A 23,282-nucleotide genomic window follows, 5' to 3' on the forward strand; every position below is an offset into this window, starting at 1 on the left:
CTTTCAGATCTAACTCTAGAGGGGTGGCGATCTTAATAAACAATGATTTTGAGTCAAAAGTCTTAAATGAAAAAAAAGATACTGATGGTAATTTTATAGCACTGAATATGTTGATAGGGGACAAAAAAGTTACCTTAATTAATATATATGGCCCAAATTTGGATAAACCAGAGTTTTATCAGCAAATCATAGATGCAGTGCAAGAATATAATAATGAATATTGTGTCATTTGTGGAGACTTTAATTTAGTACTCAACACTAGTCTGGATTATGATAAGAATTATAGAAATATAAACAACCCTAGAGCTAGAGAAAAAGTTATAACATTAATTGATGACTTAAACTTAGTAGATGTATACAGAGAACACCATCCTGAAAACAGAAGATATACATGGAGAAGGAGTAATCCTATTAAACAAGCCCGTTTAGATTTTTTCCTAGTTTCAGAAAATATGTTAGGAAATATAACAACCACAAACATTGAACCTGGATATAGATCCGACCATTCCACACCAACAATCTCAATAAAGTTTAATGAGTTTAAGAGAGGGAAGGGACTCTGGAAGTTTAATAACTCGCTCTTATATGATGAAAATTATCGGAAAACAATAACTGATCATATTTTAGGTATTAAAAAACAATATGCACATATCATTTATAATCCTTTAAACATTCACACTATTTCAGATGAGGATATCCAGTTTCAGATTAACGATCAGCTGTTTTTAGAAACACTTCTACTAGAAATAAGGGGGAAAACAATATCATTTGCATCATATAAGAAAAAAAAGCATTCGGAACAGGAAAATAATCTCATAAAAACAATAGTTGAATTAGAAAGTAATGAAGAGTTAAATGTAGAAGAACTAGAGGAGAAAAAGAAAGATTTAGAGAAAATTAGACTTACCAAAATTAGAGGAAATATCATTAGGGCAAAGGCAAAATGGGTAGAGGAGGGTGAAAAACCGTCAAATTATTTTTTTAAATCTTGAGAATAGGAACTTCGTCTCTAAAATTATCCCTGTAATAGAAAAAGATAATGGTGAAATAATTCGAAATCAGAAAGATATACTTGGAGAAATAAGTCAGTACTATAAACAGCTATATTCTAGTGACTGCAATATTGAAAACATTAATCTAGATAAATTTTTGAGTGAATGTCCAGTTCCAAAGCTAAACTATGCAGATTCTATGACATTAGAAGGAAAGATCACATATTCTGAAGCATCCAACACTCTAAAACGCATGAAAAACAACAAAAGCCCTGGGTCAGATGGATTTACTGTAGAATTTTTTAAAATTTTCTGGAAGCAGTTAGGAACATTTGTTGTTAGATCAATAAACTATGGTTTTGAAAATGGAAATTTATCTTCAACACAAAGACAAGGAATCATTACCTGCTTACCCAAGGGAGATAAGCCAAGACAATTTTTGAAAAACTGGAGACCCATCTGTCTTCTTGTTTGTTTGTTTGTTTGTTTGATTAATTAACGTCCTATTAACAGCTATGGTCATGTAAGGACGGCCTCCCATGTATGCGGGTGTGTTGCGTGTATGTTGTGCGAGGTGCGTGTTTTTGGAGACTGCTGTATATTCATGTTGTGTCTTCTTGTATAGTGGAACTGTTGCCCTTTTTATAGTGCTATATCACTGAAGCATGCCGCCGAAGACACCAAGCAACACACCCCACCCGGTCACATTATACTGACAACGGGCGAACCAGTCGTCCCACTCCCTGTATGCTGAGCGCCAAGCAAGAGTAGAAACTACCACTTTTATAGACTTTGGTGTGTCTCGGCCAGGGGACAGAACCCAGAGCCTTCCTCACAGGGGCGAACGCTCAACCCAAGGCCAAAAGTGAGGCGGTGCCAAGGGAGGCATTAGGAAAGATAAAGTCAGTTAGGAAGAAGAGAAAAGATAAGATCCTAAATTTAGTCGCCTTTTACGATCATGCAATAGGGGCAGCAGGTACAATTCTAACGCCCTACCTGCAGGGTCCATCTGTCTTCTTAACATTGTATATAAAATTGCTTCAGGCTCAATCGCATATAGACTAAAATCAGTATTAGATAAATTAATAAATTCAGATCAGACAGGTTTTATTTCTGGCAGATTTATTGGGGAAAATTCTAGATTAGTATATGACGTCATGCATTATGCTGAGGAACATTACATACCAGGCATGCTTTTAATTGTAGATTTTGAAAAGGCATTCGATTCAGTGAGTTGGACTTTTATTGATAATGTACTGAATTTTTTTAATTTTGGTCAAGATATTAGAAATTGGGTGAAAACTTTTCACAATAATACAATATCTGCTATAAATCAAGGCGGCAATCTATCCCCATTTTTCGATATCAATAGAGGTTGTAGACAAGGAGATCCCATAGCCCCATATATATTCATTTTGTGTGCAGAGGTTTTGGCCATTAGATTAAGAAATAACATAGATATTTGTGGTATAAATGTAAATAACTGTCCCTTATTAGTTTCTCAATATGCAGATGATACTTCTCTCATCTTAGATGGTACAAGAAAATCTTTGAAGGGGTCCATAGATGAACTCACTAGGTTTGCCAAAATATCAGGTCTAAAAATTAATGTCAATAAAACTCAGGTTATATGGATTGGCGACAAGAAATATAGTGAAGATATTTACTTTCCCGATTTAAATTTGCAATGGGGAAATAATTCTTTTCTACTTCTTGGAATACAATTTCATGTGGATTTGCACCAAATTCCTAAATTAAACTATGACAAAAAACTTGTAAAGCTCAAGGCACTTATTAAGATATGGAACAGAAGAATTTTAACACCAATAGGAAAAATAAATATAATAAAATCTCTACTCATATCACAGTTTAACCACCTTTTTATATCCTTGCCAAATCCAGATGATGTTTTTATCAAAAAATTGAATTTTGAGTTGTATAATTATCTGTGGAACAGCAAAACAGACAAAATTAAAAGAGATATTATAACTAGGAACTATCCAGATGGAGGACTAAAAATGATAAACATAAAATCTTTCATTGATGCATTGAAACTTACTTGGATCCGTAGACTTTACACAACAGAAAGCAAGTGGCAAATATTTTTAAGTTTATATGCTGATAAAGATAAACTGATTAATTGTGGAACTGAATACATTTACAGCTGTCAACAAAAATGTTCAAATCTATTCTGGAAAGATGTCTTCTTGGCCTGGAAGAAACTAAATTCTCAAGAGTCTATTATCAACGACCAGCCTGATGTTATATTAAAAACTCCTATCTGGTATAACAATAATATAAAGATAGGAAATAAGGCAGTTTTTTACAAAGATTGGTATCAAAAGGGTGTTATTATCATTAATGACATGATTAAAAATTATTCTTCTAATACACTATTCACTTACGAGGAATTTACACAAAAATTCAACATAAGAACAAACTTTCTTAAATTTCAAGGCATCACCACAGTAATAAGAAATTACCTCACTCCAGATATATCCAATACATTGCTAAGCTATCCATACATACCTAAAAATTTAGAAATTTTTCTGAAGCATAAAAATGGTACGAAAGATTTTTACAACCTTTTAAATAAAAATGCTACAATTTCTACCGGGAAATCCAAATGGAATAATTTATTTAACTTTGATGATGATGTTTGGAAACGAATATATAACAATCCTTTTGGTGCAACTAAAAATTCAAAACTACATTGGTTACAATATAGAGTCAACCAACACATTTTAACATCGAATTCTTTCTTGTCTAAAATTGGGCTTGCTGAAAGTGCTAATTGTTATCGTTGTAAAACGGAAATAGAGACAATAGTGCATATGTTATGGGAATGTATAGAGGTACAGAATTTTCTAATTAACTTTGAATCCCTATTAGATAGATTACTCATCCCATTCGCCTTTAACAAAGAAACATTCATTTTTGGATTATTTAATCAACCAATACTATATAATAGAGTAGACAATATGATTATTTTAATATTAAAACAATACATATATAGCACAAGATGTTATCAAAAGAATTTATCAGTATGTGCCTTAACTAAACTTATAAAGGAAGCATACTTCACAGAAAAATATACTGCAGTCAGCAAAGGTGACAGTCATATTTACAAATTAGACAATGATTGGAATAAATGGAATAGCTTAATCAATATGTAACCCTGGTTCAATAATTTTAAAAAGGAATATGAACTAGTAAATCATAATTAAAAATTTCACATACACATGTAACATTAGCTGTATCTTCTGAGATCTTTCTTACCATAACTCTCTCTCTCTCTCCTTTCTCTCTATCCTCTTATCTACTCTTCTTTTTTCTCCTCTTCTTTAGAAAAAAACAACACTGTATTTTCCTTTTAAAAATAACTGATTTAATACGATGTCTCATCACATAATCTCAAGATAACATATATATAATGCATGTCAGGTTTATATTGTATATTAGACTGACTATGAAAGAATATTAAAAATATGTATGAATCAATAGCAATAGAATGTTTGGATGAAAGAGAGTAATTATGATGTCATACTTAATTGTTTTTTTATATATATATATATGATGTTAAACAATAGTAATGCTTGTGCTAGAGGCAAAACTGGAATTGAAGAAGAATGGGTCATTTGAATGTTTTTTAGTAGCACAAACCAGTGAGATTGAAATCGGTGATGAAAGAATGAGATGAATGATGTATAATATGTATTTCAAAATGATTATGTAAAATGTGTTGTTTCTAAAATAAAAAAGATACAAAAAAAACATTGATCAATTCTTTGTCGTATAGGTGTAACAACTCAGCTAACCTGTCCATTATATTATGTAATAGGATTATCATATTAATCCACTGGTCATCTTCAGATTGCCTCAGTCTAATTTAACACCTATAGATAAGCGACATCTGTCAATCACAATTCTAGAATTTCATTGTCTTTTTATGTATTTAACCATGTAATTTTTATTTCATGTCAGTTAGGTCCCAGACTTTGTACGGAACACATCGGGTACATTCTGGACATTCCAGAATAGCCCTCCGTCAAGTCAAACGTATCGTTATTAAATTCTGAAGTTAACATTCAACATTCTCTTACGTCATCTTTACTTCTTGACAAAACGTGCGGAAGTTCCGTATGTTATATGTATATATTCGTTACCACCATGGAACGTCACCAATATGGTAAACCAACCAGAAAACTGGAAATCCGAGATAATGACAGTTCAATTGTAAGTCAATAAAACACTAGGTAGGGAATGCCGCTCATAGATCTATAATTGCGCTTCAAAAAGCTATCCTTAAGAATTGGAGAAAAATAAATCGTGCTTGAATCTACTAAACCAGCTGAATTATATGTTCCGTCTGAAGGAGTGTGGTTTGTCAAAACGGGGCCAATTAGTCCATAAGGTTTAGGTATTCCTATTTACGCGGTAGATAAATATTCCTTTTATCTTAGTTATAACATTACCTGACTATGTGGCGAATGAGGTAAAGTAGTTTATAAACCCTAAGAAGAATGTTTGTTTGTTTTGAGTTTTACGGCCCATCGACAACTAAGGTCATTTAGGGCCAAACTACAAGTCATGCATTAATATCAGGATAAAAGTTCAGGGTAAGAAAAAGCAAGTAAGGACTAAAACACAGATTGTAAACGTTAATTTGATAAAAAAAAAAGTTTGCATGGGATAAAATAGTTTTGGCTAAAACACATGAGAAAACTCATGCACAATGTTGATGAAACGATGAAACATTGAGTTGATACGATGTATGATGAGAAAACGTTCATATTTTGCTTAAAATACCGATCTCTTTGAGATAATCAAAAATTCGATTATGTCTCACGGCATGAAACAAAGTGTACATGTCGGAGACATCGTAGTATTTATCTCGTATGTGTTTAAAATCAATACAATGCAATAAAATATGCTCCACTGTGAGAGGAGAATCACATGCATGGCATGTAGGAGGATCCTCCCCTCTCAATAGATAGGAATGTGTAAAATATGTGTGTCCAGTTCGGAGCCGAGAGAGAACAACTTCCTCTCTGCGGTCTCTCCGACTGGACAGTTTAGGATTAAGTGTAGGTTGAATTTTAAACAGTTTATTGTTTGTTTCGGTAGACCACCTTTGTTGCCAATGGTGTTTGATGGCTGACTGAATTGAAGGTTTGATGTCGGTGTATGGTAGTTTCAAATCTGTTTGTGCTAGGCGAAGAGCAGTCTTAGCTGCTTCATCAGCCTGTTCATTCCCCTTTATACCCACATGACTGGGAATCCAGAGATAAGTAATTTGAGTTTTATAAGATAATCGAAATGTTCGGATTAAAAGATTTTGGATTAGAGTATTTCTAGGGCTTCTTGATTTCAAAGCCTGAAGAACCGAAAGAGAGTCTGAACAGATGATTGCCTTTTCAATGCGGTGTTCTTCGATATGGTCAAGCGCCAGACCGATAGCACATGCTTCCGCAGAGAAAATGGAGGCAATATCCGGGAGTCGGATAGAGGAGCAGTGATTAGATGTACAGCATGCTGCCGCAACTTTATCACCATCTTTTGATCCGTCAGTGTAGATCTGAACATGGTCAGGGAAAGCCCTAATGCACTCCCGAAAGGAGGATTTGTGTTCTTCGGGTAATGCACTGGATTTTGCCCTCTCATGTAGAGATAAATTGATATCAGGTGTTTGAATGAGCCATGGTGGTACATCCGATACGGTGTACTCGTCAATGGTGTCGAAAGTTATATTAAGTTCCAGCAAAAATTTTGAAATTCTGATGCCAAATGTTGGTATTAGCTTTTGATTTTGTGTAAATATTTCTTGGTGTTGTGGATTGAATACAAGGTTAAATGCAGGATTTTTGGGGTTGGATTTCAGTTGAGCAGCATACTGTAAGGATAATTTCTTCCGTCGATCGTCTAGAGATGGCTCATTAGCTTCCACATGGAGACTCTTCACAGGTGTTGTTCGAAAAGCTCCAAGTGCCAGACGCAGTCCCTGATTCTGTATAGGGTCAAGCATCTGTAGATAGGAGCTGCGAGCCGATCCATAGACAATAGAGCCGTAGTCAAGTTTTGATCTAATAAGTGCCCGATAGATACGTAGAAGCATTTCACGGTCTGCACCCCAATCAGAATGGGAAAGAACTCGTAGAATGTTCAGCGCCTTCGAGCACTTATCCTTCAGATGTTTGATATGTGGAACAAAGGACAGTTTCGAATCAAATATTAGTCCAAGAAATTTAGTTTGTTCAACTACTGGAATTTTAATTCCATTGAGTGTGAGGTCAGGATCATTGTGTGGTTTTCGTTTTTGACAGAAGTGCATACAGACAGTTTTTGATCTTGTTTATAAACCCTAAGAAGAATGAAGTTTTTAAGGTATGCATATAGCACAGACAGGTATTGTGTAATATAACTACTAAATACCTTAATTATTGATTTTTTATCGCGAAATAATCACAGAAAAGTATAGAAAATATATCAAATCCATCCAATGTTACAGTGATACTTATAACAGGGTCTCTTTTATAATTTAATAACACTGACTATGATGGGTCTAACAACTTTCTTAATTCTGTCGATTGGAATAAACGCTTACAAGGTGAAATAAATAACAAGAATAATATTCTCACTGATACAATTCTTTCAGTTCCCAAAAAACTGTGACTATTGGGACCAATGGTAAAATTTGGATGACGAATGACATTAGAGATAAAATACGACACAGAAATCGTCAGCATTCTACAGCTAAATTAACCAATACCCTGCCTTTTGGAACAAGTTTGGAACCATTTGAAACCAAGTAGTTTCTTCTTTCCGAGAGGCAAAAGAAAAGTACCTTTCTAAACTCCAATCATCCTTAGTTGTTTAATAGAATCTTACATGGGCCTGTCGGATGGACAGGGATATCTCAACCTGAGTGAAAGATTTAGCTGGTCATCCCGAGGCTAGCCCAGGGTTGATGGTCAAAATCTTTCACGAGGGTTGAGATATCCCTGTTCACCTGACACGCCCATCACCTGACAGGCCCATGTTTGATTTTTTTTCTCTCATAACGAGAAGTGATGCGCGTAAAAATCGTCGCCGCATTTGTATGATGACGTCACTATCTAGCACGTGTGAGCTGTTTTTTCCCTACCCCGGTGAAAGACAGAGTTATCTTTTCCCTAGCAACCTCGGGATAACCCTGTCAAGTATGGGAGAAAAATCTATTCCACCTGGTAAATGGTGGCGTATCGCCAAATCAGTTGAGAATCTTAAATCAAAAGAATGAAACAGATGCCCGATTGGTCATACATGAGGAGTTAAAATTACATCCTTTTGATAAAGCCAAATCCTCTAACGATTATTTTACTTCTATATCTATCTCCAATAAGAATGCTGATGATTTGTCCCCGGACTGTCCCCAACCTCAGCATCTCTTCTCTACTATTAATATCACTGAACAAGACCAGTTACATCTTCTTAGCGTTAATAACCCAGCTGGCCCGGATACTATTCCCCCAAAATTTATTAAAAATGATTCTAATTCGATAATTAAACCACATCATATTTAACAAGTCTACTTCTACTGGTACTCTTACAAATGTATGGAAACATTTCAATGTCCCCCCAATTTATAGAGGCAAAGGTTTACGATCGGATCCATCAAATTTTCAACCAATCACTGTATTATCTATTGTTAGTAAAATACTACAAAAAATTGTTTTCAAATACATGTGTAATTTTCTTTCAGAGAATTATATAATTTCCAAAAATCAATCTAGGTTTTTACCTCAATATTCAAATACTTTTCAATTATTGAATATATATGGCACAATTGTTAAACATATGGATAAGGGTAAAGGAGTAAGGGTGGTTTTCTGTGATATTAGTAAAGCAATTGACCGAGTATGGCATGATGTTCTTATATATAATTAAAAAATATGGTATTAGCGGACACATGATTCGGGAACAAAACAAAGTGGCCGCGAAAGTCTGCAAACTTTCAAAATGACTTGGGATTAAACTTATTGTGATGGGGTTGTGAACAGGTTAGTGTTGATATATGTGAAGAATAACATCTTATTGTATTATCGGCGCGGTGACACATGCAGACAATCCTCAGAACAAATTTTACAGAACTTTTACCGAAGGTGGTGAAAATTTTGGCCAGCGATGCATTTCATTCCTGGTGTTTTTATATAGTATATAGGGGTATTTTTTATATATGTATACTATATATTATTGACAGAACGTCAAACTCCTGTGGTTTATTTAAGTCACATATCTGTCAAAAATATTCCATTTCGCATTTGTTTTTCTTGTTTCAAAATATATGGTGTTTTTAGGGTTCTCGCACGACTTTGTTTCCCGGATTTTTTTCACAATTTCATTATTTTCGTTTTTCAATACAGGTAATAAGCACCTTGAAAAAGAATGGCATCTAATAATTGTCACAGTTACTATTCAGCACTTTCATTTTTGTTCAGGACAGGTATTGGTAGTTTTGATTGTAAATGGAAAATTCTGTATCACATATTTCAAAAGTGTTCCATTTGGGATAGCCTTCCAATTTGGGTAGCGTCACGCTATAAATATTAGGCAAAAATAATTAAAAAGCCTAATAGGCAGGTTTAGCGGACTGTATCACAGCTAATACTATGGAATATTATTCGGCGTTATACATCAAAATTATTTTAATAAAATAGATAGATGTGTCTTTACACATCTATACTCCGCGCGTTTGAAATTATTAAATCATATCATGAATTAAAATTTTTCACGCAGTTACTTATTGACATCGTTCTCCATCGTCTTGTGTTATTAATACGATCATTAAACTATCAGGTTTATATGCAAATATGTTGAAATTGGATATATTTCATTATCGACAAATGAACCTATCCGGTCTCAATTAATAATCTGGTCTTTAATAAGGTCTCTTTATAGGATACCATTATGAATCCGGAACCCTTAACTGTTTATAGTAAAGCTCACAGATGTGTATTACATGTCACCTACTATTAGACATCGGACACCGACACGGACTTCCAAAATTCGGGGATTGTCTCAAAAACAAATTCAACAAATTAAACTCGCCTTACCTTTTCATGTTAATTCCATGTTTATCCGGACATATGTATATAGAATAGAATAATGATTATAATTTAATTCAGATAACTCAATCAGGTACCAATCTAGCATAAACTTCCGTGATTTTATTTACTTTTACTATTAAAAAATCGAGTTGTTGCACATCGATATCTTATCCAATAATTCAGTTTGGCCAACGACTGCGCCGCTTTTAAAATTCCCCGCGAAAATGTTCTGTATTAGGAAGTCATAATACTTGACGTACAATTCTTTCGGTCGATGGAAAAATAATCTCCACGATTTAACCAATAGAAATGAGTGTAACATATGAAATTAATATATAAGGAAAAAATACGTAGCTACATGTATCTATTTATCCATAATGCATCCTTCAATATGTATATGTATTTGAATGCTTTTGTATATATAGAGAGAGAAAGCAGAGAGGTACTTATCAAACTTCCGATTGTAACTCTATGATAATTTCCATGGTAAGTTTATTTTTGTATAACAGGATAGTAACTTCATACCAATGAAAAATATTCTTAGTGATCATTTATGATAAATAATTTATAAGTTAATCGTTATGTACAATCTAGAGCATCAGATGCCAGATAATGATCAGTATACACTAGTGAGGAGATGGGGGGACCTCGCGTGATACTTATACATATCTAAATACCGTGCCATTGAGTCAGTTTATAACCCCTTATATACCGTGACATTGAGTCAGTTTATAATCCCTCTAAAAACCGTGACATTGAGTCAGTTTATAACCCTTCCCTAAATACCGTGACATTGAGTCAGTTTATAACCCCTCTAAATACCTTGACATTTAGTCAGTTTATCTCCCCATATATATCGTGACATTGAGTTAGTTTATCTCCCCATATATACCGTGACATTGAGTCAGTTAATCTCCCCTATATACCGTGACATTGAGTCAGTTTATCTCCCCCTATATACCGTGACATTGAGTCAGTTTATCTCCCCCTATATACCGTGACATTGAGTCAGTTTTATCTCCCCCTATATACCGTGACATTGAGTCAGTTTATCTCCCCCTAAATACCGTGACATTGAGTCAGTTTATCCCCCCTCTAAATACCGTGACATTGAGTCAGTTTATAACCCCTATATACCGTGACATTGAGTCAGTTTACCCCCCCTATATACCGTGACATTGCGTCAGTTTATCTCCCCCTATATACCGTGACATTGAGTCAGTTAATCTCCCCCTATATACCGTGACATTGAGTCAGTTTATCTCCCGCTATATACCGTGACATTAAATCAGTTTATCTCCCCCTATATACCGTGACATCGAGTCAGTTTATCTCCCCCTATATACCGTGACATTGAGTCAGTTTATCCCTCCCTAAATACCGCGACATTGAGTCAGGTTATCTCCCCCTATATACCGTGACATTGAGTCAGTTTATCTCCCCTAAATACCGTGACATTGAGTCAGTTTATCTCCCCCTATATACCGTGACATTGAGTCAGTTTATCTCCCCCTATATACCGTGACATTGAGTCAGTTTATCTCCCCTAAATACCGTGACATCGAGTCAGTTTATCTCCCCCTATATACCGTGACATTGAGTCAGTTTATCTCCCCCTATATACCGTGACATTGAGTCAGTTTATCTCCCCCTATATACCGTGACATTGAGCAGATAATCTCCCCCTATATACCGTGACATTGAGTCAGTTAATCTCCCCCTATATACCGTGACATTGAGTCAGTTAATCTCCCCCTAAATACCGTGACATTGAGTCAGTTTATCTCCCCAATATACCGTGACATTGAGTCAGTTTATCTCCCCATATATACCGTGACATTGAGTCAGTTTATCTCCCCCTATATACCGTGACATTGAGTCAGTTAATCTCCCCCTAAATACCGTGACATCGAGTCAGTTTATCTCCCCCAATATACCGTGACATTGAGTCAGTTTATCTCCCCCTATATACCGTGACATTGAGTCAGTTTATCTCCCCCTATATACCGTGACATTGAGTCAGTTTATCTCCCCCTATATACCGTGACATTGAGTCAGTTTATCCCTCCCTAAATACCGTGACATTGAGTCAGTTTATCTCCCCCTATATACCGTGACATTGAGTCAGTTTATCTCCCCTAAATACCGTGACATCGAGTCAGTTTATCTCCCCCTATATACCGTGACATTGAGTCAGTTTCTCTCCCCCTATATACCGTGACATTGAGCAGATAATCTCCACCTATATACCGTGACATTGAGTCAGTTAATCTCCCCCTATATACCGTGACATTGAGTCAGTTAATCTCCCCCTATATACCGTGACATTGAGTCAGTTTATCTCCCCAATATACCGTGACATTGAGTCAGTTTATCTCCCCTATATACCGTGACATTGAGTCAGTTTATCTCCCCCTATATACCGTGACATTGAGTCAGTTTATCTCCCCCTATATACCGTGAAATTGAGTCAGTTTATCTCCCCCTCAATACCGTGACATTGAATCAGTTTATCTCAGTTTATCTCCCCCTATATACCGTGACATCGAGTCAGTTTATCTCCCCATATATACCGTGACATTGAGTCAGTTTATCTCCCCCTATATACCGTGACATTGAGTTAGTTTATCACACACCCACCCCTAAATACTTTAAACCCAGAATAACCTTCACCACCTTGATTTCTTATAAAGCGAATTTAAACAAATATAATCCATTATAAAATTAATGATAGATTTTGTAAGGTTTACAATAAATAACACATGTAAAATTCTAATATACTGTAATATGCCTGCTGGAAAGTCTTGTAATGGCGTCACTTCCGGTGCACGTGCTGGATACAAACAAACCCACGTGTACCATTGAACATCAGTAAAACGATGTAAATGTGCTCGATTTCGTCGTTGATTTTGTCCATTAGAGTGCGATAAACATTATTTTAAATTGGTATTCTTTAGATTGTTTACAGAACAGCAAAAAATCATACAGGTGGGTGATACATATTTTTATAAACACGATAAACGTCACTGAGTTTGTCTAGCTACACATATGTACATGTGTACTGTGCACATTCAGTCCGGTGTAGACAATAGTAATATATCATTTGGGTGTCATGTCTTAAAATTTACATATTTAATTCAATTTTAACATACATATGAATAACTTTTACTTTGGTTGAATATCTAGTCATGCAAACGCGTAATTTGTTTGTGAATGTACTTGGGGGGTTGCTATGAGTTTACATATGAAGCAAATAATATGATGACGGTTTCAGTCTTTATGTGTGTATATATAATATATATAGGGGTCAAAGAAGTAGTATCAACAGGATTTTCCAGATGACACGGGATCCAATCAAACGTAAGTCTGTTGGATACGAATTACTTCAAATGGTAAATATGGGACAAGGAAGTAATTCCAACCCTGTGGACAAAACAAAATTGTCAAAATTTCGAGGCGATCTGTCCCTTTATCAAGATTTGTTTGTTTGTTTGATTAATTAACATCCTATTAACAGCTATGGTCATGTAAGGACGGCCTCCCATGTATGCGGTGTATTGCGCGTATGTTGTATGAGGTGCGTGTTTTGGGAGACTGTGGTATGTTCGTGTTTTGTCTTCTTGTATAGTGGAACTTTTAACCTTTTTATAGTGCTATATCACTGAAGCATGCCACCGAAGACACTAAGCAACACCCCACCCGGTCACATTATACTGACAACGGGCGAACCAGTCGTCCCACTCCCTGTATGCTGAGCGCCAAGCAGGAGCAGAAACTACCACTTTTATAGACTTTGGTGTGTCTCGGCCAGGGGACAGAACCCAGAGCCTTCCTCACAGGGGGCGAACGCTCAACTCAAGGCCAAAAGTGAGGTGGTGCCAAGGGAGGCATTAGGAAAGATAAGATCCTAAATTTAGTCGCCTTTTACGATCATGCAATAGGGGCAGCAGGTACAATTCTAACGCCCTACCTGCAGGGTATGAAAAACAAAGCGAACACGATTACATAATAGGATACGAACAGTAATGCGGGACAAAGTAGAAAAATAGTTCGCCTTTTAAACAATAGGGGCAGCTATAACGCCCTAGGTCAGGGCCAGTACCCAATAGAAAGAAAAAAAAAAAAAAAAAAAGATCACCAAAACAACATTTTCTTCTTTCTAAACCAAATTTTGCAACTGACCTTTTACATATCGTGTTTTTTTCATAAAAAGGCTATGCCTGACGAAGTTCAGACAGCTCCACACTGTCATAGTCGCGTGCGCGCGTGAATTATGACGTCACAAACATTGACAGATGAACTTCCGGTTTTTTAACAGAAGAGTACCCAAATCGGATCAGCGAGAAATAACCCAAAATAGGTATATTTTATGCATTATATAGTTAAATAATTGGTATTTACGATAAATATCATCACTATTGACAAGATTGATCAGTAATTTTGTGCGTCACAGTCATTTTTTAGTGTTTTATTGAGCCTTTCAAATTCATAACACGATCGACCGCATGACGGTTTCAATTTCCGGTTGACAAACCGAACAGGTGCGCATTGTTAGATTGACGAAAATGATAATTGGTCGATATTTATTATTGTTTAGCTGCAACAATTAAATGATTTTATGCTTTAATTGAGAAATTAACCATTTCTACCCTATGTCTCTCAAAGTATAACAAAATTTTCGTAGTTTTTTTTTCGAATCCTGATGGGGTCTCAAGTTTATTTACTGTCGATCTTCCACATAACACAATCAGTAGATTGTGTGACAACATGTAACATCAACAACTGAAATACATACAGTGCACTTTGGTAGATTTTTTTCTTTAAAATGTAACATGCATCAAATGAATATCTATCAATTATTGTTTTTATTTATATTTACATATAAAATATATTGGTAATTCTTTTTTTAAATTATAATGTAAATCTTGCTGCCTTTTAGTGATTAATTAAAATTTAATTTGTGAAATTAATAGAAAAAAATAGTAGATTAAATCTCACACAAGCAAGAGATTTCTGGGAATTGGGAACTTTTGATAATTTTGTCTTATAACTATTTGAACTGCAGACATACATAATTATAGTCATTATACAAATCTCATAAGCATCAACAATGATCAGGCACATGTGACTGCATATGTGTAGCAGGATAAGACTGGATCGATAGTCGGTGACCAAGTTGCTCAGTCAGCTATTGTTGGGAGGTTCTAAGTTTGAATCCCTGTCTGGCCGCTACGTATACATTTTCTATTTTCTTCTACACATGTATATATATGGATCTCAGGTGTACTGACATACATTGTATCTACATATTGTACGCAACCATGTCATAACTATTTAAAAAAAAACACCCATTCCCTTCACTTTCAAGTACGTCATGTAGGGTATGTATGTTTACACAAGAGAGGCTTGATCCCTGATACAGTACTGTACCTGGCAAACTATGAATTTGTATTATTACTATATTATTGTGATGTATAATACATACTATATTATTTCATTATTGCAGGCCCCAACCTTCTGAAGAACTGAAAAATGTGTCTTAATTCAGCTTGTTAAAGCGACTAAATTTAGGATCTTATCTTTTCTCTTCTTCCTAACTGACTTTATCTTTCCTAATGCCTCCCTTGGCACCGCCTCACTTTTGGCCTTGAGTTGAGCGTTCGCCCCTGTGAGGAAGGCTCTGGGTTCTGTCCCCTAGCCGAGACACACCAAAGTCTTTAAAAGTGGTAGTTTCTACTCCTGCTTAGCGCTCAGCATACAGGGAGTGGGACGACTGGTTGGCCCGTTGTCAGTATAATGTGACCGGGTGGGGTGTGTTGCTTGGTGTCTTCGGCGGCATGCTTCAGTGATATAGCACTATAAAAAGGGCAACAGTTCCACTATACAAGAAGACACTACATGAATATACCGCAGTCTCCCAAAACACGCACCTCGCACAACATACACGCAACACACCGCATACATGGGAGGCCGTCCTTACATGACCATAGCTGTTAATAGGACGTTAATTAATCAAACAAACAAACAAATGTTATTATACAAAACATGATTGGTTAGTATTTTGTTTAATTATTATTGATTAATGAATGACTGCTTTAATCACTGTGTGCATGCATCAGAAAAATGGAACACAAGTACTTGGGCAACCTTGAAGCAAAAATCAATTCTCATATTTATTTTTTCATTTTAAATTTCAAAGTCTTCAAATTGTAGATTTGTACTTATTAAGTTCAATACAATTATTATATATATGTTGTCCTTGTTTCGAACAGAGTGATAAGGCGAAATACAAGGCAATAATAAATAATCCAGTTCAAGTTAAAATGTGATCTCAAAACCCTCTGACTTCTATTTAACAGAAATGTGGAAAATTCATTCTATCTTCAGTAACTTTATTCACAGTATTAAGTATAAACATGCTAATAATATATGTAAATGAGCCAAGTATGTTTTGTTGTCTGAGAGCTGTTCATGGGAGGCGATATTGATAGTGACTAGTCACTTTTCTTACATGTACAATAACAGGTTGTCCAGAAGAGCAACAGGTATTGTATGAACTTGATGGAAGGGAGACAACTGGCAAATTTAGGTTTAGTCAATAGCTTATATATATATATATATTACATGTCTAAGAATTATGAAAACCTAAGTGTCAGTTAACAAGATCAGACAGTATTTTTTTCTAATTAGTTGTTTATTATTGATCACATGTGTACAAGATATTTTGTAAATGAAAAACTTCAAGAGTTAAACCTTTTTTTTCTACTATAACTAGGTGACTGTTCAGGTATCCATGACTGATTGCCAGCTCTGAAATGAAGTCAGTGCCTTCATTAGCTGAAACAAGGCTACACTAAGAGGCTGTAGCAAATGAGTAGTGAGGAAGGAAACAAAAATATTCCACACTGTTCACTCTGGCCTTCTCAACCAAAGTATTAACATCAGGAGTCTTCCTTTTGATGGACGCTTCAAAAGATACCTGGATCATTTTATGTAGAGGTATGTCTATAAGCTATAACATTAAACATTACTTTATTAGTAAAGCTGTGGATTTTCATTTGAAATTTTAAGATTTTTTTTCCAAATCTTAAGGCTTTAAACATTTGCTCAGAAATTATCAATATTTTACAGCTACATATGTCTCAGTTATTCTTTTTTTTATTTCAGGTTTTGTAGACTTATCATCAAGGTAGCCTGCACTTGGAAATGACTTTTCATAAATTACAAACGTCAGAAGGACTTTTTCATGGGCAATTTATCAAGAGGACTTTTTCATGGACAAACATACTGCTGCTGTTGTGTGGGAGTTTGTCACGGAGATCCAATGACCTTGTATACAACCCTTGTCTATCAAGGTGGCATACTTTGTACAGGAATGTTCCTTGACCAAACATGTTTCATTCATATTATAGATGCACTTACCCTATGTCTGAAATGGAAGTGTACAATATCTTTAATTGATGCTTGGATTTTAAAATAGCAGCCACTTCAATAATTGTAACTAATATCAAATGAATATTTCACTCATGCTGATTCACTTGGAAATGCAGGGTCTCACAGTAAAATTGATATGTCACTCTAGATTAAATAAAGTGTTGATAAATAATTCTTGTTGTATTTTGCTTTCCCAAGTATCATTGATGAATTAATAAAATATACACTTAAAAATCAACTTATTATCAGATTGTCAAATGATATACATTGTGTAATAAAAATGAAACAGAATAGAGGAGGAAATATCAGAAACTTGGATGGCAGTGCAGTGATCTGAAAATATAAAAATTTAGAATAATACAAATTCAAAACCAATCTAATTAATTTGATAGATGTAACACGATTTATGTACTCTGGTATTCCTCGCTGAAATTTGTTTGTTCTGCTTCAAGAATGATCTCTACCAATGTCAGAAGGCCAGGTACTTGATATTGCCATGCTGGCACCAGATATTTCTATTTAAAGGTTTTTACTATTTTCCCTGTAAATAGAAAAACAAGAGGCCCAGAGGGCCTGTATCGCTCACCTGGTTTTTTGTTAGTAATTATCACAAGACTCTGACAATTAGAAAAATAAGCAAAATTGACTCCCAAAGTTAATTTTGAATCACAACCATACAATGATGCTATTGATACCATACAAATATGCTATCCAATACATAGGTTCAGAGACAAAGTAATTTATATGAAAATAGTAGCCTAATTGACCTTTTGACCTCGCATCTATTGCCGTCTAAGGCCCCGGGGGTCAGCCCTATCATTTGTACAATTTCAAATCCCAACCCTATAAGGATGCTACCATTGCATTATAAGTGCTCTTCCATTCTTAGTTGCAGAGAAGAAGTCGTTTATATGGAAATAGCTAAATTGACCCCTTTTGACCCCACCCTTCAGGCCCCCAGGGAGTCAGCCCCATCATTTGCAAAATTTTGAATCCAAACCCTATAAGGATGTAACCATTGCATTATGAGCGAGAAAAAGTCATTTATATGGAAATTGACCACTTTTGACCCCGCCCCTCAGGCCCCCGGGGGGTCAGCCCCATCATTTGCACAATTTTGAATCCCCACCCTATAAGGATACTACCATTGTATTATGGGTGCTATACCGTGCTTAGTTTCAGAGAAGAAGTCGTTTATATGGAAATAGCCAAATTGGCCACTTTTGACCCCGCCCCTCAGGCCCCCTGGGGGTCAGCCCCATCATTTGCACAATTTTGAATCCCCACCCTATAAAGATGCTACCATTGCATTATGGGTGCTATACCATGCTTAGTTTCAGAGAAGAAGTCGTTTATATGGAAATAGCCAAATTGGCCCCTTTTGACCCCGCCCCTCAGGCCCCTGGGGGGTCAGCCCCATCATTTGTACAATTTTGAATCCCCATCCTGTAAGGATGCTACCATTGCATTATGGGTGCTATCCCATGCTTGGTTTCAGAGAAGAAGTCGTTTATATGGAAATAGCCAAATTGACCCCTTTTGACCCCTCCCCTCAGGCCCCCCGGGGGTCAGCCACATCATTTGTACAATTTTGAATCCCCACCCTATAAAGATACTACCATTGCATTATGAGTGCTATCTCATGCTTAGTTTCAGAGAAGAAGTCGTTTATATGGAAATAGCCAAATTGACCCCATTTGACCCCGCCCCTCAGGCCCCCGGGGGGTCAGCCCCATCATTTGTACAATTTTGAATCCCCACCCTATAAGGATGCTACCATTGCATTATGGGTGCTATACCATGCTTGGTTTCAGAGAAGAAGTCGTTTATATGAAAATAGCCAAATTGACCCCTTTTGACCCCGCCCCTCAGGCCCCCCGGGGGTCAGCCACATCATTTGTACAATTTTGAATCCCCACCCTATAAAGATGCTACCATTGCATTATGAGTGCTATCTCATGCTTAGTTTCAGAGAAGAAGTCGTTTATATGGAAATAGCCAAATTGACCCCATTTGACCCCGCCCCTCAGGCCCCCGGGGGGTCAGCCCCATCATTTGTACAATTTTGAATCCCCACCCTATAAGGATGCTACCATTGCATTATGGGTGCTATACCATGCTTGGTTTCAGAGAAGAAGTCGTTTATATGAAAATAGCCAAATTGACCCCTTTTGACCCCGCCCCTCAGGCCCCCGGGGGGTCAGCCACATCATTTGTACAATTTTGAATCCCCACCCTATAAAGATGCTACCATTGCATTATGAGTGCTATCTCATGCTTAGTTTCAGAGAAGAAGTCGTTTATATGGAAATAGCCAAATTGACCCCATTTGACCCCGCCCCTCAGGCCCCCGGGGGGTCAGCCCCATCATTTGTACAATTTTGAATCCCCACCCTATAAGGATGCTACCATTGCATTATGGGTGCTATCTCATGCTTAGTTTCAGAGAAGAAGTCGTTTATATGGAAATAGCCAAATTGACCCCATTTGACCCCGCCCCTCAGGCCCCCGGGGGGTCAGCCCCATCATTTGTACAATTTTGAATCCCCACCCTATAAGGATGCTACCATTGCATTATGGGTGCTATACCATGCTTAGTTTCAGAGAAGAAGTCGTTTATATGGAAATAGCCAAATTGGCCCCTTTTGACCCAGCCCCTCAGGCCCCCGGGGGGTCAGCCCCATCATTTGTACAATTTTGAATCCCCACCCTATAAGGATGCTACCATTGCATTATGGGTGCTATCCCATGCTTGGTTTCAGAGAAGAAGTCGTTTATATGGAAATAGCCAAATTGACCCCTTTTGGCCCCGCCCCTCAGCCCCCTGAGGGGTCAGCCCCATCATTTGTAAAATTTTCAGTTAGTAGCCCATAAGGATGCTACCAGTCAAATTTTGTTGAAATCCGACCAGCGGTTATGGAGAAGAAGTCGATTGTTGACGGACGGACGGACGGACGGACGACGGACGACGGACGCCGGACGCCACGGTATGGCATAAGCTCACCTTGGTCCTTCGGACCAGGTGAGCTAAAAACTTCACTGACAGTGCTCTGTATATGAAACAAACTACCTCTTCTTATCTGTAGACACTACTGTTCAGAAAGATATTTTTTAAACCAGTTTACATATCATTACCTAATATTGCATTTGTATAATCTCCTTATATTTGTTTTGTTTAAAACAGTATTTAAATAATATAAATATTTTATGGTAATTTGTTAACATCTTGTGTACTAAAATACATTTTTTCATAATCAATAATACAAATAATATGAATTTGAACATTTTGTAATATTCATTTCTGTATTTCACTATTTGTATTTACATATTTTAATTATTTTATTTAATAACACATTCTCATATCTGTAGTTGTGTTTTGTATATTCTTTGTTGCTGGAGAAAACAAATAATGTTACATTATAATTGATAATAGCAACATCTTATAGTAAGATAATAATTATTATAAATATTAATAATCACAGACATACAAAACTCAACACACAAAAAATCGAAACAATGACAGAAGGGAAATAACTCTTATACAACATTGAAAAAACCGGAAAATCATAGTACAAGTACCTGTTCGTTTAGAATGACTTTTTGACATGCGCAAAGATCATTGAGTAATAGTTCCAAGATGGCGGCAGAATATGAATCGTTTCTAGTGGCATCCTAAATAAAGGTATGGACTACCCTGTTCATCGAATACCTCCCTAAATGTTTCTCTATTCTTGTTTTGGGTACATACTTTTATGTTTTGATGATATGTAGTGCAGTGTAATGGGGTTAAACTTGAGAAAATAGACCGTCGCACGGTGACATTGTAGGAGATTGACGAAAATAACACCAACTTGCCGATTTCAAAGTCTTCATTAAAGCATAATAAAATCGATCACTGCTTCAAAATTTGGTTTAAATATCGCGGAAATGCATTTTTATGACTATATGTACGTTTATTTTAAACGTAAAATGTGCATGCGATAAAAAGAGCAATTTCTCGAATCCGTGATCCGATTTGGGTACTGTGACCTTACAGCACAATGGAGCGCAATTTACCCTTCGGCAAGTGGCAGCCGAAGGCCGGGTCTACAAAAATGCATCTATACTGTTCGGCAGAACGCTAAAATATGAGCGATGACTGGAAAGCGTGCCACGTGTGACGTCAAATGTGTGGCGAAATTTATATATAGTGCTCATTGGTATAGGATGCAAATTTAGTCGCCTATCTTCTCAGTTTGATGACAAAGAAGCAAAGTCCCAAATTTAGTCGCCTTTTGCTGGGCAGCATATGTAAAGGATCAAAAACGCGTAGAACAGAACGAGAAAATGCTGGAAGTAGGGATAATTAATTGAAAAACAAGTGCTCAATTGATGTCGATTAGTATATTTAACGTTCGTTAATGCCTCTGGGATAGTGGGTCTGTAGATAGGTAATCCAGAATCTCGATCGATCGACGCTTTGTTTGTGTCCAGTAGGAACAGTACTCAATTGCAATCACCTGCATGTCTTTCCAACTATGGATTGGTAAGTTGAAATGTCTGGAAACAGGATAGTCAGGGTTTTTTCTGTTTGATAGACCAGCGGTGATTGTTGATTCTGACGTTGAGTGGACCACAGGTTTCCCCAACGTATTGCATTGTGCATTTCCTACACGAGAGGAGGTAGATGACATTACTGGATTTGCACGTCAGGTTCTGTCGGATGTTGTATTGCACGTCAGGTTCTGTCGGATGTTGTACGCTCTGTTGTTGATAGCACATTCAAATGTGTCTGTGGATGCTGTGTATGGACACATGCACCGTTTATTGTTCATGTCTGGAATTAACCCGTTTGTGCGACAGGAGCAAGAGGAGGAAGTTTGCTGCTCACTACAAAGTCTTTTACATTTTTGGTCTGCGGTAGGCTAGTTTGTTTGTTTGTTTGATTAATTAACGTCCTGTTAACAGCCAGGGTCATGTAAGGACGGCCTCCCATGTATGCTGTGTGTTGCGTGTATGTTGTGCGAGGTTCGTGTTTTGGGAGACTGCGGTATATTCATGTAATGTCTTCTTGTATAGTGGAACTATTACCCTTTTTATTTTTATAGTGCTATATTACTGAAGCATGCCGACATACCAAGCAACACGCCCCCACCCGGTCACATTATACTGACAACAGGCGAACCAGTCGTCCCACTCCCTGTATGCTGAGCGCTAAGCAGGAGCAGAAACTACCAAAAAGTGAGGCGGTGACAAGTGAGACATTAGGGAGAATAAAGTCAGTAAGGAAGAAGAAAAGATACTATCCTAAATTTAGTCCTTTTAGTAAATTTTAATCCTTTTACAATCATGCAATAGGGGCAGCAGGTACAATTCTTACGCCCTACCTGTAGGCTAGTAGCGATGACTCTGGGAAAATACGCCTGAGTTTTGTTGATGACTCAGTGATTTTCCAGTGGTTCCTAAGGATGGAAGGGAGATGTGGTAAGTTAGTATGGAATGTTACTACACAGGGACCTTGTCGATTTCTTGGTCGATCAGATGCGATTTGTATCCTCTAGAGAGAAGGTGGCATTTCATCTCTTCGCACCGGCGTTCCAAGGTGGAATAACAATAGTCGACATGATTTTACCTTCCCTATTCCCCGTTGTCGACTATAGTCGACAGGATTTTACCTTCTCTTTTCCCCGTTGTCGACTATAGTCGATATGATTTTATCCTCTCTCTTCCCGTTGTCGACTATAGTCGATAGGATTTTACCCTCCCTCTTCCCCGTTGTCGACTATAGTCG

At 36.7% G+C, this 23,282-nt stretch overlaps 1 long non-coding RNA gene across 2 annotated transcripts; it reads left to right on the forward strand.

Annotated features, from left to right (window-relative positions):
* Positions 1-16,107: 16,107 nt before the first annotated feature.
* Positions 16,108-17,684, forward strand: LOC138308989 (uncharacterized). 2 transcript variants are annotated; one of them, XR_011206176.1, is made up of 3 exons: positions 16,108-16,130; positions 16,854-17,077; positions 17,246-17,684. It is a non-coding gene; the product is annotated as an uncharacterized lncRNA (long non-coding RNA). The 2 variants fall into 2 exon arrangements; XR_011206175.1 differs by lacking the exon at positions 16,108-16,130 and having other exon boundaries at positions 16,533-17,077.
* The last annotated feature ends 5,598 nt before the right edge of the window (positions 17,685-23,282 follow it).

Source organism: Argopecten irradians, chromosome 15, assembly GCF_041381155.1.
Source record: "Argopecten irradians isolate NY chromosome 15, Ai_NY, whole genome shotgun sequence".
In the NCBI taxonomy this organism is placed as follows: domain Eukaryota; kingdom Metazoa; phylum Mollusca; class Bivalvia; order Pectinida; family Pectinidae; genus Argopecten; species Argopecten irradians.